The 20741-nt window shown below is 37.4% G+C and overlaps 1 protein-coding gene across 2 annotated transcripts in view; it reads left to right on the plus strand.

Moving 5' to 3' along the window:
- The window catches only part of LOC142358690 (V-type proton ATPase subunit H-like), a 462227-nt gene that overhangs the window by 307147 nt on the left and 134339 nt on the right, over positions 1 to 20741 (plus strand). The window lies entirely within an intron of this gene.

The following is a 20741-nucleotide window of genomic DNA, read 5'->3' on the forward strand; positions in this document are numbered from 1 at the left end:
AATACAATGTTATATTGTCTAGAAGTGCCGTACTTACATAATATTCTTTGAAGAGTTCTCACAAAAGTTGAAAGGTATAGAAAACCAAACTTCTTTTGCGAGTTCCAGAAAAATTTAAATTTCTTGTTGTTGAAGTTGCTAGACAAAACTGCGTTCTTAAAATAAAACTGCCTTATTTTAAGAAAATAATGCATATTGATGATAAGTATATTAGATGATAGCCACACGTGGTGGGCGACATAAGGGTGGTGACAGACACCAGGAGGCATTTTTATTCTCAGAGAGAAGGCAAGGTTGCCGGATTACTCTGTGCAGTGCCATCGTGTTTAGAACAAATTTAGGAAAACAGTTCTTAGCGTCGGCGGCGGAGATACGGCTGAATGATGACAAAAGCCGAGCCCAGTATCCGGTTCTAAAATGTACGCAATGTCCGGTTCTAAAATGTGTCAGTGAGATATGGGTATCGTCTGTTCTTCCTCTGGTATCTTCTGTGGAGGCGGCATGTCTGCTTAGTACTTTGCAATTGCGGGGTGTTTTCATAGGATGCTATTGCGTACTTGCAACATTACAACAAAAACGTAACAATTTGCTAACGTTCGACAACTCGGTATGCACTAGGGGGTAGGGGCAAAGAAGCGACCCAGACTTGAAAAATAATTTCAATTATTTATTATGATATCCCTAAATGCTTTTCTGAAACAAACAGGTTTGGATTTGCTGATGATCTCAAATGGTTCGTAACAAATCAGTCCGAAAAGAATGAGGCAACTGAAAACATTGGAACTGGCTGCAAACAAACAACATGCAACCCAATACCAAGCAGTCAAATACACTTTAAAAAGAGTATGTCTTGAGGACGCTTATATAAAGTAAACCCTTCAATGTAATTTAAGTCTTATACTATAACTACTACAACCGTAAAATCGCAACGTGATTTAGACCTCATAGTACAACAAATATCAATCTGGAATGTAAATTGCCTGCACAGATGAAATTAAGCATTGGGAGCCTTTTTCAGATCAAGCGTAGTCTAACATCAAGTTGCAATTGAAAAACAAATTGAACGCATGCACCAGATATGTTGTCCCAGTTGCTGTATATGCTTTTCAGTCTTGGTTACCAAATAAAGGGAACCTTTGATATGCAACAAAATGGAAATAGTTTTGCACAAAGACAGACTATTGCAATCGGTTAACAGCTTTGCAAATCCTTCTTTTCAGCCTGTATGTTGAAATGCATGACCCGCTAAGGTTGATATCTATTAACGGATCCATTAAAGCATCCAGTCAGAGACAAACCTAATGAACTGCACTTTCTTGGGGATGTAGACAGATTAGTTTGAGTTGAGGGAGAACAATACTGATGTTGAAAAGTTTTAAGAAATAGAATCGTGCGCCAAATGGTACGCCAACAACGTAAGTGAGACACCAATGAATAGAGGGGTTACAAAAGTTATTGACTTTTTGAACGATCAAAAACTACTAGCTGTACCAATGGATAAAGGTTGTGGTTTCCGTGTTGTGAAACAGACAATATACTTGGATGAACTAAATGAAATCCTTAGTGCCAATCAGTTTGAGGCTCGTAATGAGAAAGTGATGATCTGATCGTAAAAACGGAGAAATTGATAAAGAGCAGTTTGCATCAATTATTGAAACAGGGAACGATAAGAGATTTACCACAGACTCAGGACAACTGGATCGCAACCGGCTCGGCTTCATAGACTTGCTAAAGTACATAAAACCGGGACGCCTCTTCAGCCCCTTCTGCCAATACCCGGTACCAATTACCAGAACCTCAACAATTTTCTGTCTTCCTTCTTTGAGAGGTTACCAGGTGAAAAAATTGAGAAACATGCCAGAGTCGCATTACAGGAAACCGAATGGATGAAGATGAGCTAGTGCTATCTCTCGATGCTCAATGCTTGAACAGCAATGTACAAGTTGAGGAGGCAATTGAAAATGCACTTAAAGAACTTTACACCAGTGACAAGTTTCATTAGATTCCGAGGTCAGCTATGAAATGACTTTTCAGAATAGCCCTGACGAATGTTCAATTTAATTGTAAAAAAAGTGTTACAATCAAACGGACGGCTTAGCAATGAGTGCTTCGCTGGCGGTAAATTTGGCAAACTTGTGGATGAAGTCTTTTAAAAATTGCTTTCAAAAACCAAATGAAGGAAGGGCGAACAAAACTCCTGACATGAAGGGAATGTGCATTGTAAAATATCCGTGCAAGGTGTACGGTTACGGGTTGGGTTGGAGGTTTTTCTTAAGCACTTTTAACCTCGGGGTTACTGATGAAGATCCTCTAAGTCTAAGACTTTAATTTAAAATGAAGATGTAAATGTTCAACTATTAAGAGGAAGGCAGCTCAATTATATGAGGTTTAATTTTGAATATGGTCTTTGGTTTCAGTCCTATCAAAGATTAATTAATCTTAGGTTATTTGTTACCCATTTTCTTCAATCTCTTTCGGATTTTCTCACAGTTATTTTCTACCGCACGGGCCCCTGTTAGTTACACTAACAGATAAAAGGTTTACTTGCCTGAAGAATTCCGTCAAAAACAAACAATCTTAGACGTGTCCCATCACGATGAAATTCCGTGATGATTCCCATCAATATTTAAGATGCGTTGTTTATATTATTAAAATCCGATTTACATTTAGTAACCATTTTTTTTGTTCTCCCTTTTATTGTAAAAATTTTGAATTGTGCGTTCACTATGTAATTTATGAGCATGTCATAGTTTAAGTTTTATGGTTTACTACACTGCCTCCCTCTTAAAAGAGGTTCCACTCACTCACAAGCATAAATTTCACAGGTCCATTTTCGAGTTCATATATTCCTCTGCTTTTTCAATCGCGTACATCTCATAAATATTACTAGCCTCCTCATCTTCCATAATTTTTTTGCATGAAGACTAATTTTGAACAGGTCCTCCCAATCACCCTTGTCCGGATGACACAGCATTGCCAACATTTTGAATTCTTTCTTGATAGTACTGGTTGTGGCCACCTTGTGGCAGGAATAGAAGCTCATAAAAGTTTAGAGGTCGACTGAACGGGCTCTGCCTCCAGCCTCCTCTGGATGACCTTCTTTGAGGTCTGCTCTGTTCTTACCCTAGTCCTTAGCTTTCTGATATCTATCTCCGCAGTCTCCAACTCCCGAGCTAAACACTTTCGATCATCCACCAGAGGGATACATTCTCTTATTTTTGTTTCGGCTACATTCATAACCTCAGCCGACTTTTTCCTCAATATTTCCACCTGCCTCCTGCAGGACTCCCAGCGTATTCAAGCAGTTGTTTGGTCTCAAACAATTGATCGCTTAACCTTTGACTTTCAAGTTTTAACTGCCGGAGCTCCTCTTTGAGCTGAACCCCGGCAAGTTCCAGCATTTTGCTGTTGTCAATCTTCTTTTGTTGTTCCTCAATTCTCTGATGCATCCCATTTAACTCCATAACACTAATTGCGGCTCTATCCACTATATTGCATGGTTGCAGCTGCGTAAATGGAACCACGTATCTTTTATTTGAGGTTACTCCAACAATCCGATACGCTTGGTGCCTGACTATTGACCTGACCTCGAACAACTCGGGTAGATAGTAGCAATAATCACCAATTTTTGGTTCCGCCATTCCTACATACAATACATTTGACTTAATCTAATGTGTCAATCTCAATTTCTGTCATTTCTGGTACAAATATAGCATTCTTAGCGTCGGCCGCGGAGATACGGCTGAATGATGACGAAAGCCGAGCCCAGTATCCGGTTCTAAAATGTACGCAATATCCGGTTCGAAAATGTGTCAGTGAGATATGGGTATCGTCTGTTCTTCCTCTGGTATCTTCTGTGGAGGCGGCATGTCTGCTTAGTACTTTGCAATTGCGGGGTGTTTTCATAGGATGCTATTGCGTACTTGCAACATTACAACAATAACATAACAATTTGCTAACGTTCGACAACTCGGTATGCACTAGGGGGTAGGGGCAAAGAAGCGACCCAGACTTGAAAAATAATTTCAATTATTTATTATGATATCCCTAAATGCTTTTCTGAAACAAACAGGTTTGGATTTGCTGATGATCTCAAATTATTCGTAACAAATCAGTCCGAAAGGAAAAAGGCAATTGAAAACATAGGAACTGGCTGCAAATAAACAACATGCAACCCAATACCAAACAGTCAAATAGACTTTTGTTTGCATGTTTTGAGGACGCTTATATAAAGTAAACCCTTCAATGTAATTTAAGTCTTATACTATAACTAATACAACCGTAAAATCGCAACGTGATTTAGACCTCATAGTACAACAAATATCAATCTGGAATGTAAATTGCCTGCACAGATGAAATTAAGCATTGGGAGCTTTTTTCATATCAAGCGTAATCTAACATCAAGTTGCAACTGAAAAACAAATTGAACGCATGCACCAGATATGTTGTCCTAGTTGCTGTATATGCTTTTCAGTCATGGTTACCAAATAAAGGGAACCTTTGATATGCAACAAAATGGAAATAGTTTTGCAAAAAGACAGACTATTGCAATCGGTTAACAGCTTTGCAAATCCTTCTTTTCAGCCTGTATGTTGAAATGCATGACCCGCTAATGTTGATATCTATTAACGGATTCATTAAAGCATCCAGTCAGAGACAAACCTAATGAACTGCACTTTCTTGAGGATGTAGACAGATTAGTTTGTGAGTTGAGGGAGAACAATACTGATGTTGAAAAGTTTTAAGAAATAGAATCGTGCGCCAAATGTTACGCCAAGAACGTAAGTGAGACACCAATGAATAGAGGGGTTACAAAAATTAATGACTTTTTGAACGATCAAAAACTACTAGCTGTACCAATGGATAAAGGTTGTGGTTTCCGTGTTGTGAAACAGACAACATACTTGGATGAATTAAATAAAATCCTTAGTGCCAATCAGTTTGAGGCTCGTAATGAAAAAAGTGATGATCTGACCGTAAAAACTGAAAAATTGATAAAGAGCAGTTTGCATCAATTATTGAAACAGGGAACGATAAAAGAAGAGATTTACCACAGACTCAGGACAACTGGATTGCAACCGTCTCGGCTTCATAGACTTGCTGAAGTATATAAATACGGTACGCCGCTTCAGCCCCTTCTGCCAATACCCGGTACCAGTTACCAGAACCTCAACAATTTTCTGTCTTCCTTTTTTGAGAGGTTACCAGGTGAAAATATTGAGAAACATGCCAGAGTCGCATTAGAGGCAACAGAATGGATGAAGATGAATTGGTACTGTCTCTCGATGCTCAATGCTTGAACAGCAATGTACAAGTTGAGGAGGCAATTGCAAATGCACTTAAAGAACTTTACACCAGTGACAAGTTTCATTAGATTCCGAGGTCAGCTATGAAATGACTTTTCAGAATAGCCGTGACGAAGGTTCAATTTAATTGTTAAAAAATGTTACAATCAAACGGACGGCTTAGCAATGAGTGCTTCGCTGGCGGTAAATTTGGCAAACTTGTGGATGAAGTCTATTAAAAACTGCTTTCAAAAACCAAATGAAGGAAGGGAGAACAAAACTCCTGACATGAAGGGAATGTGCATTGTGAAATATCCGTGCAATGTGTACGGTTACGGGTTGTTTTGGAGGGTTTTTATAAGCACTTTTATCCTCGGGGTTACTGATGAAGATCCTCTAAGTCTAAGACTTTAATTTAAAATGAAGATGTAAATGTTCAACTATTAAGAGAAAGGCAGCTCAATGATATGAGGTTTAGTTTTGAATATGGTCTTTGGTTTCAGTCCTATCAATGATTGATTAATCTTAGGTTATTTGTTACCCATTTTCTTCAATCTCTTTGGGATTTTCTCACAGTTATTTTCTACCGCACGGGCCCCTGTTAGTTACACTAACAGATAACAGGTTTACCGGCTTGAATAATCCCTTCAAAAACAAGCATTCCTTGACGTCTCCCATCACGATGAAATTCCGTGATGATTCCCATCATTATTTAAAATGCGTTGTTTATATTATTAAAATCCGGTTTACACTTAGTAACCATCTTTTTTTGTTCTCCCTTTTATTGTAAAAATTTTGAATTGTGCGTTAAATATAAAAATATATAAGCTATATATTTTATGAGCATGTCATACATTAAATTTTATGGTTTACTACACTGCCTCCCTCTTAAAAGAGGTTCCACTCACTCACAAGCAAAAATTTCACAGGTCCATTTTCGAGTTCATATATTCCTCTGCTTTTTCAATCCCGTACATCTCATAAATATTACTAGCCTCCTCATCTTCCATAATTTTTTTGCATGAAGATTAATTTTGAACAGGTCCTCCCAATCACCCTTGTCCGGATGACACAGCATTGCCAACATTTTGAATTCTTTCTTGATAGTACTGGTTGTGGCCCCCTTGTGGCAGGAATAGAAGCTCATAAAAGTTCAGAGGTCGACTGAACGGGCTCTGCCTCCAACCTCCTCTGGATGACCTTCTTTGAGGTCTGCTCTGTTCTTACCCTAGTCCTTAGTTTTCTGATATCTATCTCGGCATTCTCCAACTCCCGAGCAAAACACTCTCGCTCATTCACCAGAGGGATACACTCTCTTGATTTTGTTTGGGCTAAATTCGTAACCTCAGCCGACTTTTTCCTCAATATTTCCACCTGCCTCCTGCAGGACTCCCAGCGTATTCAAGCAGTTGTTTGGTCTCAAGCAATTGATCGCTTAACCTTTGACTTTCAAGTTTTAACTGCCGGAGCTCCTCTTCGAGCTGAACCCCGGCAGTTCCCAGCATTTTGCTGTTGTCAATCTTCTTTTGTTGTTCCTCAATTCTCTGATGCATCCCATTTAACTCCATAACACTAATTTCGGCTCTCTCCACTATATTGCATGGTTGCAGCTGCGTCAATGGAACCACGTATCTTTTATTTGAGGTTACTCCAACAATCCGATACACTTGGTGCCTGACTATCGACCTGACCTCGAACAACTCGGGTAGATAGTAGCAATAATCACCAATCTTTGGTTCCGCCATTCCTACATATCATACATTTGACTTAATCTAATGTGTCAATCTCAATTTCTGTCATTTCTGGTACAAATATAGCATTCTCAGCGTCGGCGGCGGAGATACGGCTGAATGATGACGAAAGCCGAACCCAGTATCCGGTTCTAAAATGTACGCAATGTCCAGTTCTAAAATGTGTCAGTGAGATATGGGTATCGTCTGTTCTTCCTCTGGTATCTTCTGTGGAGGCAGAATGTCTGCTTAGTACTTTGCAATTGCCGGGTGTTTTCATAGGAGGCTATTGCGTACTTGCAACATTACAACAATAACGTTACAATTTGCTAACGTTCGAGAACTCGGTGTGCACTAGGGGGTAGGGGCAAAGAAGCGACCCAGACTTGAAAAATAATTTCAAATATTTATTATGATATCCCTAAATGCTTTTCTGAAACAAACAGGTTTGGATTTGCTGATGATCTCAAATGATTCGTAACAAATCACTCCGAAAAAAATAAGGCAACTGAAAACATAGGAACTGGCTGCAAACAAACAACATGCAACCCAATACCAAGCAGTCAAATACACTTTAAAAAGAGCATGTCTGGAGGACGCTTATATAAAGTAAACCCTTCAATATAATTTAAGTCTTATACTATAACTACTACAAACGTAAAATCGCAACGTGATTTAGACCTCATAGTGCAACAAATATCAATCTGGAATGTAAATTGCCTTGACAGATGAAATTAAGCATTGGGAGCCTTTTTCAGATCAAGCGTAATCTAACATCAAGTTGCAATTGAAAAACAAATTGAACGCATGCACCAGATATGTTGTCCCAGTTGCTGTATATGCTTTTCAGTCTTGGTTACCAAATAAAGGGAACCTTTGTTATGCAACAAAATGGAAATAGTTTTGCATATAGACAGACTATTGCAATCGGTTAACAGCTTTGCAAATCTTTATTTTCAGCCTGTATGTTGAAATGCATGACCCGCTAATGTTGATATCTATTTACGGATCCAATAAAGCATTCAGTTAGAGACAAACCTAATGAACTGCACTTTCTTGCGGATGTAGACAGATTAGTTTGTGAGTTGAGGGAGAACAATACTGATGTTGAAAAAATTTAAGAAATAGAATCGTGCGCCAAATGGTACGCCAAGAACGTAAGTGAGACACCAATGAATAGAGGGGTTACAAAAGTTAATGACTTTTTGAACGATCAAAAACTACTAGCTGTACCAATGGATAAAGGTTGTGGTTTCCGTGTTGTGAAACAGACAACATACTTGGACGAACTAAATGAAACCCTTAGTGCCAATCAGTTTGAGGCTCGTAATGAAAAAAGTGATGATCTGACCGTAAAAACTGAAAAATTGATAAAGAGCAGTTTGCATCAATTATTGAAACAGGGAACGATAAAAGAAGAGATTTACCTCAGACTCAGGACAACTGGATTGCAACCGGCTCGGCTTCATAGACTTGCTAAAGTATATAAATACGGTACGCCGCTTCAGCCCCTTCTGCCAATACCTGGTACGAGTTACCAGAACCTCAACAATTTTCTGTTTTCTTTTTTTGAGAGGTTACCAGCTGAAAATATTGAGAAACATGCTAGAGTCGCATTAGAGGCAACCGAATGGATGAAGATGAGCTAGTACTATCTCTCGATGCTCAATGCTTGAACAGCAATGTACAAGTTGAGGAGGCAAATGAAAAGGCACTTAAAGAACTTTACACCAGTGACAAATTTCATTAGATTCCGAGGTCAGTAGTATATAGGTGAGCGGAGCTGCCCGGGGGGGTGAAGACCCACATGTTTTAAGATACGCTATAGCGGTTTCAAATCATTTCGGTCATCATTGAGTTATCACATCAATGTATAAAGATAGGTGATAGATTTTACATGTATTAAGATTTGATTTTTGACAGTAGTGTATAAAAATGGGTAATAGATTTTACATGTATTAACATTAGAGATATGAAAGCAATGTATAAAGATAGTTAATAAATTTTACATGTATTAAGATTTGATTTTCGTCAGTAATGTATAAAGATTGGTATATGATTTTACACGCATTAAGATTGGAAATAAGACAAAATCGCATTAAGATTGGTAATAGGTCTTATGTATAAGATTTCTCATTAAATTTTTTATCACAAAATAACAGAAAAAAGGCTAACAGATAGCAAATTGAAAAATGAAGCTGTGTTATATTTTTAATTGTTCTTGAACGCAGTTCATAGCAATTATTGTAAACTTTTGTGTTTTTTTATGCAAGTCTTTCGCTCGACATTTTTGCGCTTTTCTTCTAGAACATTCTTTGACTCCTAAAGTGAATTTTTCACGCTTTCGTTCTTCATTTGAGTGATCGCTAGTGCTCCGAAGTTGCTAATATAAAAGCGGTTGCAGCATAGCCGAGTGACTCGTAGCCGAGTTGGTAGTGAGTTTGGCCATGGAGCGAGAGGTCAGTGGTTCGAATCTCGATGGGGTCAAAGTTTTTTTGCATCCATAAAGAAAAAATTGGTCTAGACTAAAGACCATCAATTAAAGTGCCTCACATGTCGTTCAAGAGTATTTCTTTCGACATTTGTCGGTTTATGTTTCACGATGAGTCATCTTTTTATGCTATTGTTTTAAGGTACCTGGTAGCAAACAGTGCTCAATAAGACTAAGTGCAAGGCAGAAAATTCTACAGTGCTAATACACTTCCAAATATTCTGAAGAGCACCTGTGTTAATAATAAGCTTATTCTAAATAATGAGTTTTCTATGAGACGTTTATCGATCAAACTCATGATTGTTGTAATTTATGGTTCCTAAATCACATATTTATTATGAATGATTTCACAGCAAACTATAGCTAATTTCGGAGACTGTACACGTAAAAAGGATTATCTCAAACAACTGATAAAAACGAAACAACATAATCAACTCAACTCTGGGTTAACTGAAATAAAAAAGGATCAAAATAGACCTCTGTTGAACTAATAAGATTGTATTGGTCTCCATATATGGATGTCTGAATTGATACACACAAAAAATTCTTATTGATAGCTACGATGAAAGTTATTCAATCAGAAGTGCTAGAACAAAAGGAACTTGAAGAATTTCCAGGTGTTTCTTTATATCAGAACAAAAAAAACCTTGCTTGATTTTTTCATCCAGGGTTGTCTGCAGATCTGGTCAACACCTTGCAAAATGGGTCAGAAAATTTTTACATGCTCAGCTTGAACTTTAAAAACCCGGTTCGGGTTTCCCTTCAAGAATGATTACTTTAAACAGTGGACTCATCAACTTGAAAAAAATTTTATTACAGTCACATCACATGTTCACAAGCGTACAATTGATTTAAATGGATAAAATGAAAGAAAAAGAATCAGAAAGTTTAGATCATCAAAGGTGTCGTATGAATTCCATCTGCATCAACAATTCGTTTTGGATAAAAAAACGAGAGTCCTTTTTTAGTTTGCTCATAAGTTAGAATTTGGTGATTTATAGTTCTGAATCCTCTGTTAGTTGAGGTTATATTCACTGCATCGTCCAGGACTCGTCTGTATTTCTGTAAAGGTCCATCACTGTTTTCTTCCAGAACACTCTTGTTGAGTCCTTTACTGCTGAACTTAGTTTTGTTCGTTACTGAATTATAGCAACAGTACGTTTTGCTACATAAACATAGCATTTCAGTACATCGGAATTCCTCCTTGAATAATCCAGGCTCACGCTTGTCATGTTTTTTATGTTTATCGCAACAAGTTCTTGGAAAAAAATTACTGGTACTATTAGCATGAAAAAAATCTGTACAGTCATTACTTCTCTTCTCACTCCAAATACTCCTCATTTCTGGTTTAATGCATTCATAGAGATTTTCATGAGCCAGCGCCAGATACAGAGAATCAGTGTCCATTTCAAGCTCCTCAAATTTCTGAACATCACAGAACTTGTCAAAGAAATTGTAGTAGAGCTCCAGCATTCTCAGTTTAGCATACTGTAAGATAAAGAATCCAACAATTAGTGGTTCACGATGCTCAACAGTGCTTTTTGCAAGCTCAACCTCATATATATCTGGTGTAACGTTGTTCAATCTTCTAAAAAGACGATTATTAATAGCTTTATGCGTCTTTTCATCGTTAAGATAAAGAGTTTCTGTGTGTCGACTTCGATCCATAATCTGATAACCATACGAGCTGTTCCCAAGTAATTTCATAGTTTCAGCAACAACGCTAGAGTCCGGATTTTCATCACCTTCTCGTCTTGCATCAACAACAGATTGTACAAAACCGTTGAAACATTTTTGCGGGATATACTCAAGGAATCTGTGGATTTTGGTACAGCGAAGACCCAGCTTCAAATAAAACTTTAATAATGGTGTTATGACTATTCCATTGTTTAATTTGTAACTCGAAATCAACATTCGTTGTGGTTTTAACAATAACGAGTTTCTTTCAGCATAATCCAGCATGAATTTACCTATATTCTCTCTTCCAACATCACAGTTTTTGAAAATTGGGGGAAAGTTTGCAAATCGTTCACGAAGCTCTTCAGGAACTTCTAAATCACACTGTACATATCCGAATAATTTATCTTCCTGTATCCGCATCAACAGCGTCTCCCTGCTCAAAGGTAATTTGTAGGGGAAATTTTTTCTAACGTGGTTCTTCAACACGGAGTTCTTCTGAACATGATCCCACCATTCACATTCTCTCATCTCTATAACTTTGTATCCTTTCTTTTCTAGGTAAAGCTTTCGTAACTTATCAGACTCACGCTTCCGGATACCATTCTCAAATTCGTCCTTATCAAGACTTGGTTGAGTTTCTCTACAGGGACAGAAGTGGTAGTAGCATCCAAGGGCTTCAAAAATTGTTTGGCAGTGACCACAAAAGCCATCCACAGTAAAAGAATCAATTTTTTTCTGTCTTCCAGTCGTATAGAAGCTCTCAATAGTACATTCGGGTCTGTTTGCTTGATAGAAAGACATTACCATGTTCTCAAACTTCCTGATTTTGTTTTGACGAGCTTTGAACTTTTGAAGATCGCTATCAAACTCCCATCTAGTGTAGAGTCCAGTTGGCATCGCTTGGCACATGGAGAAAGGGTACAATTGGCTAGCATCTATTCCAAGTATTGCTTTACAGACACTATTTGACCTCCGGATGAAAGTTTTGTCTACAACAGCTTTCCTCGTAAACACTATTGATGGACCACCAGTCATTTCACTTCTTATTTTCTCATGCAAGTCTTTGTCAGCTTCGATGAAAGGGTAAAACTTTCTATCCATCGATTTATGAAGACAGATATTTGCTAAATTGGGTAGCGTACAACCAAGCTTTAACATATCAATTTTCTGATCGTGATAAAATTTCATCATTTTCTTCATTGCTTGTAAAGTTGGTACAACATCTTTGTTATTATACCAACGAAGGAAATCTCGAAAAGTTTTCATTTTCTCCACCTTCCACAACTCTTCTAGGAGAGCATAGTTTTCTATTCCAGTTCTAGGCTTTTCTTTCAGTCCCATTTCCCGGAGAACTACTGACTCCTCTTTTCCAGATTTAATCAACTTTTTGAACTGAGCGAAATCTTTTTCCAGTGGATTCAGGTTTTTCAGTTTGCTGAAGAAGGAATCGTAATGTGGAAGATGACTACAGTCAAGTTTCGATGGCGAATCAAACCATTCATATGGGAAATATCCTTTTGTCTCTTCGGATTGATATGCTTTCAGAAAAGAATCCAGAGTTGTTGCTCCACCGAGAAAATTTACTATATCAAGAAATTGAACATCCCCAATTTTGAAAGAAATAAATTGATTTGCCTTCTTGATTACCGTAGGTGTAGCAGCTTTGTCGTTGAGGAGATGAGGAATGAGATAGCTTTTGATTAAATTCAGATCATACTTTCCACTGTTGAATCCAAAAACTGGTAGAGTGTCAACATAATTATTGAAATGACACTGGAGATCAAGGAGCTGCTTTTGTTGGTATCGTAGGAAACTTTTAGAAGCATTTCTATCTTCTGTTTCACAACTGATATTTGATTGAGCTTCGGAAATAATTTGCAGTCTGGAGGAAACATCATTCAACCTGGTTTTGATCTCTGCTTCCACCTCCAAGAACTTGGATCTCACATCCACCTTGTTTTTTGCTGCTAGTATTTCCAGTTGAGCTACAAAAGATATGATGAGACGATTAGGATCGTTTTCGCATATGAAAACTGGTTCGTCCAACAAATTTGAAGAGATTGATACCGATACAGGTACATGAGTACCAACCCATGATGTTGTCGCCGTGTTATTGATATCAACTGAATGAACACATATTGCTTCGAAGTCGAAGACGGCTAAATTTTTGAAGAGAGTATCATCTGCTGGATAAGCAATTGAGAAGTTGTCAAGCTTCTCAAACAGTGTTTCTCGCAAAGAATAAACACCTCGCGGATAGACATTTTTCACTCGTTCTTTACAAGTTTTCAAGTGACGATTGAAGTTTCCGGAATGGTTGAAAAAGACATCACAGCTGGGACAACGAAGTTTCTTGAAGAATTTGTTGATATCATTAACATAACAAATATGGTTGTTATAACGAAGCAATTTGATGTTTTTATCATATCTTTCAACGCTTCGTCGTACAAGTTCGCCGATAATTTCACCCTCTTCAATGTCAAAATCATAGATGAAAATGTTTTGTTTGATTTGTTCTTCAATTAAAGGAATTTGATCAAAGGAAACACCTGTGAAGTTTTCAAGGTCACAACCACTTGCAGTAACAAAATTGTGAAAAATTTTTATTGCCTGTAGTTCAACATCTACTGATCCAAATAAATGAATAGCAATTGCACGGAACAAACACAAATTATCGTTATACGGTTCATCGTGTCCATTTGAAAGCAGACAATTTACTTCAGGGTTCCTTAATAATGGCTCTGGAAGAGGCGAATCAGTGCAACCCATAGGTATATTCGTAAGAAGCGCTGCAAAGACAGTAACATTTGTAATTACTGTGAATCGCCATTTTGAGTTTTGGCGTTCCTGTGTACATATTTCAATCAAGTCAAGTTTCTCAATTTCGTTCTGGAGGTTTAATAAATCGTTTCTATTGCATAGCAGAAAAGCTCGGTCCAGCAGTAAATTATTTCCATGCGGATAATAATATCGGTAATCGTTTGTCTCTACATTTCGCAAAATAAACCCCAATGCTAGGTTAACTTTTGCAGCACAGTTGAGGTTTGTGAAAACTTCATCGATTTTTTCATTGATCTTTTTGTTGTCCAAATCCAATAAACTGAAGTTGAAAACTTTCTGTCTGCCATGCTCAGCATGCATATCGTCAAGTAAATGCTGACAAGCTGCCAGTTCTTCTTTCAATGATTCGCTATCATTATCAATTTTCTCCATAATCTCACGAACACGGTTTGTGCTTGAGGACCCAACTTTTGTGCTAGCTTGATGTGCTTTCTTGCGATGCAGTTGAAGTGAATAGAAACTTGGGAACTGTTTCTGACAGACAACACATTTGTTCAGTGTATTACAGACTCTTGCTCCGTGAGCCTTCGCAATATGGTATGATAATTCTGCAGCATTTTTTGTCGCAAAATTACAATTCCTTTTCTTACAGTAAAGCGTCCCCATCATACATGTCTTCCTGTGGCGAGCAATATTGGTCTTTACAACAGATTTTCCACATTTTTCACAGTTGACGGACAGGTTTCGATCTTTAGCTGGCATTTTGTAATAATTGGGTACGTTTAACTATGGAATGAACAAATAGATGTTTTATTTTTATCGAAAAGTATTGACAACTGAGTCTTAGAATATGAATAAACAAATGTCTTTCAAGTTCTGCAGAAATTCAAGGTGTATTCATTACTACATGCGAGCAATAAAGTTGAAACATTTGTTTATGTTACTAAAAATAGATTTCAATTCGAGTCGTCAACCAATCACGGCAAAGTTTGAAAAAATTCGTGAAATTGCGACAGCCATTATTCGTGTACAGAACTTCAACAACCCTGATTTGTTTTCTGAAAGTCTAGACAAAATTTATTCGGTTTGTTTACTTAATGTCTCGGTTTGTTTACTTAATGTCTAGACAGAATTTATTTGTTTACAAGCAATAAAAACAACAATATAAAAAATTTTCGTCTTCGAACGACCTTGAAATTTTGTTTACACCATGTTATCAACTCAAACCCAATAATTAATAGAGGTATATCACTATTTACTCACTCAGTTTAGTCTCTTACTATGGTTGAAGCTATTTACGAAAACAGACCTGAATACTTCAAAAAATTTCAAAAACGATTCAAATAAACTATTTGCGACAAAGAACCAAAACGTGAAGGTTCTTGAATAGAAAATTATGCATACGGTTATCATTCGTCTTCGACTGTTATTGTTGGTTGTTCATTTGGTTCCAATCATTGGCATCTCATTTTTGAAGATACAAGTCCCGAAGATAAAATTGTTTTTTCTTCGTATGCTCCTGCGACGATACCTTGCTTTGTGACTTGTTTTAAAATCCGTATTTTGCCTACGGAGAAAAATTTCGTTACTCATGGTGCTATTGTCTCTCGCTTACATGTTGCTGTGGAGTACTTGTCAAAATTTAATCATGTTTCAACCAACAAAACTAAAAAACAACTTCCTCTGCCTAACCCTGCGAAAAGACTCTCAACCATTACTACTACCACTTCTAACAAATATGCTTCCACTATCCCCGATGTGACTGTAAAACGTTTTTGTCAACTAATGCTTGGTGAACATTCTTCTTCTCTCTATCAGATTATGGATATAATTTTAAGTGGGCAGGGAAGTTTTGTACGTGAGACTTCAGACTATTTAATAAACTTTCAGTTCTGTAAAATTTCTACTGTCTAAAATAGTGTTGTGATAGAACATTTAATTCAATTTCACTCCATATGTTTTAAAAATGCCAACAATTGCAATTCATTTACATCAGGTACAAATGGAAACTTACTGCTATAGAAATAATGAGCAATATAGATGCAAAATAAACCACAAAGTTGCGAGTCTGCTGATTGCAGGGGAGACTGAATATCTCTTCTGTGCTCCATAATATCCATCATCATATGTAAATCAGTACATTGCTGTAAGCGGGAGAAAATGTCTTTATAGACAGTCAGAGGTACTGCTAACGGATCTGCAAAGTATAGTACGGGGTATGCGTAGCGTTTCGCAAGCATCACCCAATGTGAACCAATAGAATCAGCTCGCGATGCATTCACAATTATAAAACTGTTAACTTGTAAATTTAAGGGATAATTGTCAGCCGCATAAACACCTCGAAATTTAAATTTGAGATGTTTGCACTTTTGAACATGAATATAAATTTGGTCTTCATCCATTAGTAAACATTCATAGGTAGAACATTTTTCGATACGTTTCTTGCAGAGTCAATATACACAGTAGACGATTTTTCTCCCAGGAAAAAAATTTCAATGTTGTTTGGCAAACCAGTATCAAATTTCAGTTCAACCGATAATGATGAGTTTGTTAGTTCAGGATGAATAAAATCGTGTGTCGCCTCTTGCGTGCTAGTTAAGTCAAATACCATTAAAAAGTGATACGCAAAATCACTTAGGGGTATTTCATGACCGTTTTCAACATAAGCTAGGGCACTCATTGAATTGTAATACAGGCGCTTGTTATCATTTGTTAACATTGGAGTGCCAGCTGTTGCGAACCCGTTTCGATAGACCGTAATTTCACTCAAATCAAATTTTTGATAGTGGTAGGGATTGATATTGTTAGTTCCAATGAATGCATTGCTCCTGCACAATGCAACAATCAGCCGCCTTATTGGTTCTTTTGTGAAAATATCTTCATGTTTCCAACTACGTTGACCTGCTGTTGCGAGGAATGTTTTTGTTATTACTTCATTGTAGCGATACATTGCCGGAGTTTTTAGGAGTGTTTTTTCAATGGCTCCAACAACGTTGTCTGACACTGTCATCTTTCTAACAAATAAGTTTGCTTCATCGATTTTAACTTTGTAATTTTTTGCCGCTGTCTCACTAATGGTAACAAAATCATCTTGCGATCTTCGGAAAGAAAGTCTTAAGGTAACACCACTTACTAAATGTTTTTCACAGGAAAAGAAATCAACAGCGAGCTTTCCATATAAAGTAATTTGTTCCGAGTCTCTCACAGCTACTTGCCTTGCATCCCTTGAAGCTGCAGCTATACCATCGGGGTTCGGCTCATACTCGTAACCTTGACACTTTAGCCAAGTTTCCTTTGCATCGGCTCCATGTGAAAATTCTGTTTCAATAAAACTTTTATGAGCATAGTGTCCATTAGCTGAGGAAATTTTTATTCCATTTGCAGAAACAGTACAGTCGGCGAACAGTGAATGAAGAACATTGTTGACAAAATATGCAGCATCGGTTGCGGTTGCATCGCCGGCGGTATATCGCAAATCAGTTCCATCAGCATTTTGTATTCGACATTTTACTTCCAAATAAATTTTCTGCAAATCTATGAATTTGTTGCGATCGCCTACAACTTCGAATTCGAGCGATGATCCAGAGGGAGAATAAAGTGGTCCAGTTTTTTGCTCAAATGATTGATCAAAGGTGACTAGCAAAGGTGGTTTTTCAAATAAATCCAAGGAACTGTGAGTGGCTTCGGAAGGTATTACAATATTAGTTCGCATTTTTGACTCGAGAGAAAAAATCCAGTCGACTTCTTCTTGGCTGTGGTTTTCGAGAAATGATTTTTTTAGTGGAACGTTTTTTGTAGGTTCGAGGTTTAGCATATTGTTGTCTTCGACGTTTAATAACTTGCCGGCCTCGCGTTATGCGTGAATGGAGAGAACCACCAAATTGTTTTCGGGCTGTTTTTGCAACCGTGCTTTTCAACGCCTGCTTTGCCGACTTTCGTTTCGTTGCTACTTCAACCAACTCAGGTTCACCCTGCACTAAAAGCTCTCGGCCAATTCGTTTGGCAGCGGGCCATATAATTCTTCTTGCCAATGGTAAAGCAACTCTTCCAATACCTGCTGCGAGGGCTCCAAAGCCACTTCCTCTTTGACGATAATGACCGGAGAAATGTGGCATTGACTGTGATGCTTGGTTGCTGTAGTAAGCTTCCATTTCACTTGATTTTTTGAAACTTTAAGCCTACTATCACTTTTCCTGTACCAATAAATGGAATAAGTTTTCCGGCTTCGTTCCTCAACTCCACTTTAATGTTCTGAATATTGTTAGAGAGTATGGGCTTGTAATCCAGAACTGTAAATGTCTTGTGATGAATGGGTGTAACAGTGTTTATGCTGCCGTTTCTTAGACGCCTTTCGGTCTCAATGATTTTAATTACAGGAGCTCTCACGTCTCCAATAATTTGATATTCTATAACGTCTATGTAGACAAATATTAATTGTGAGCCACAGGTTATATCAACTGGAAAATCACTTTGGTGTCTATTGAGAGTTTTGTGTGATTTGTATCCAATATGAATGTATCCATCATGCGAGTTGTCTTTTATACCCATGAAGCCGAGAATACTTGGAACTTCTTCGTTTTCAAATGAAAAACCCTCATTCGCTCCGAATTGTAAAACCAGTTTATGAGTAATTTTGTCAAAAGTAAAATCAAATTGTTTAAATTGAGCAATTCGCCTGAGTTCATCCATTAGTTGATCCAAGCTACTGTAAATGCCTTTGCGAATTTTTCTGAGGTGTCCACTGCGATTATTTGAGGCGTCGAGTTCCACTCCCGAGTTTTTATAAACAACTAACCCGTTTGAATTGACGCTGTTGATGTTTGATGGGAAGGATATTGAAGATAAAGCTACTTGCCATTCTCCATCCAAAATAAGCGGTTGAGATAACTGGTTACGGAATTTTGCCATTGTGTTTTCACCAAAAACTTCCATTGATGCGTTGGATATTAGGTCGATTGTGAATTCTTTGGCGGGATTCATTTTATTCGTCTGCAGTAACTAACACGTTTACTTGGACTAATTCCGGTTCATAAATTTTACCTTCAATTAAAACGTTGTTTGCATCTATAAGATTGTACGTTGGTGGACACACGGTAGCAATTTTGAATATCGTAAAAACTTCGTCTGTATAATTTTGTTTATAACCTTTTCTGAATTTCTCGTCGTGCTTTGCAATCCTAACAAGGTCTCCTTTTTCGTATTTTGGTTTGTACTTTGTTGTGTTGATTGCTAATGATATTAAAATTGGTTCATGTTTTTTGAAAACTTTATTAGGTGCTAAATGGGTTACCCGGTTAACACGACCGTTTATAGTATTTACAAACTGGGGTAAATCTTCAATATATGTCCAAGTCCACTTTTCTTCCAAATATTTGTAAATGATGTTTTTAAGCGATCGAATGTTCCTCTCTGCAAATGCCGACTTGGTTTCGCTTTCTGTAGTATATAAATGAATTCCTTTCTTTTCACAAAATTTTTTGAAATCTCCTTTGAACTCTGATCCCTTGTCTGTCCATACTTTTTCTGGTTGTTTCTTCTTGATCATTTTTTTGAACGCTTCAACAGCATCTTTTGCATATAAAGCTTTCATTGGTTGAACTCGTAAGTAACGTGATAAAACATCCACAGCCACTAACAAATATTTTACACCGTTGTTGTGTTGGGCAACTTTATCCATATACGCAACATCGACAGACCAGATTTCATTTATTCTATATGCAACAGCTTTCAGTCGGGGAAAACTTTTTCTAAATTGTCTGTATTTTGTGTACGGGGCTTTCGACTGAAGATAGCGAACAATTTTGCCTCTGGTGAAACCGCTAGCCTCCTTCAAGTTAGCAATGCTACCAAATGCAGCACTGCCTTTAGTGTACAATTTGTCTAACTGTTTAACTTGATAGGAAGTAATTCTCCCAGGGGCTGGTTGGTTTGATTTCTTTTTCTGCCTCTTCAAAGTTTCTTTGGTCTCTGTCAGAATCTTTTGTTCTCTTTCGCTGGGATTTTGAAGCAACATCTTTGTCCGACTCATATTCCAAAAATTGCAGTCTTTCTTCAGATGATAAATTTAGAATTTTTTTGGCGTATGTGTTACAAGTCAAATGCGACCCAATATCGAGATGCGTTAATACACTGAATTGTTCGAAAGATAATTTGCAAGTGGTTTGCTGTAAATTGTAAAGAAATGTAGCAGCAAGAATTTCTGTATTTGTACCATTAATAAGCAATCTCTTTGATGAGTCCAAGGACACAGAATCTGATTCCTCTATTATGTCCAGTATTGTATTCGCTCTTTCAAACTTTATCCCCTTCAAGATTCTAATATCATTCAGCACTCCTTTTTTGATAGTCGATGTGTTGTCTGTCGTAAATGATTTCGCCATAGACTCGTTTATTGTACTTCTATCATCCACTGAAGCGTCAGTTTGCTGTTCTGTATCCTGTTGCGAGGCAGAAGGAGCTGATGGTGACTTGTTTCTCTGGAGAAGCGATATCTGCTTGGCTGGATTGTGAATATTTTTGTTGCTGATTAATTGAGAGACATGAGGTTGTTCTCTTGTATACATCTGTTTAGGTATTAACACAAACTCTTCAGTATGCATTTTGTTCTATATATTCAATGCAGGGTAATGCTATGAGTTGAATGAGATTGTTGCCCGAGGGAGATTGAATTATTTTTAACCGTTCAGTTTTCCCTACTTTCCTGTTTGAAAGTTGACGCAGAGTTTTTTCAAATTTTTTTAGTTCTTTTTTATTGACTGGAACAACTCCAGAGAG

Source organism: Convolutriloba macropyga, chromosome 2, assembly GCF_964194025.1.
Source record: "Convolutriloba macropyga chromosome 2, txConMacr16.3, whole genome shotgun sequence".
Lineage (NCBI taxonomy): Eukaryota > Metazoa > Xenacoelomorpha > Acoela > Convolutidae > Convolutriloba > Convolutriloba macropyga.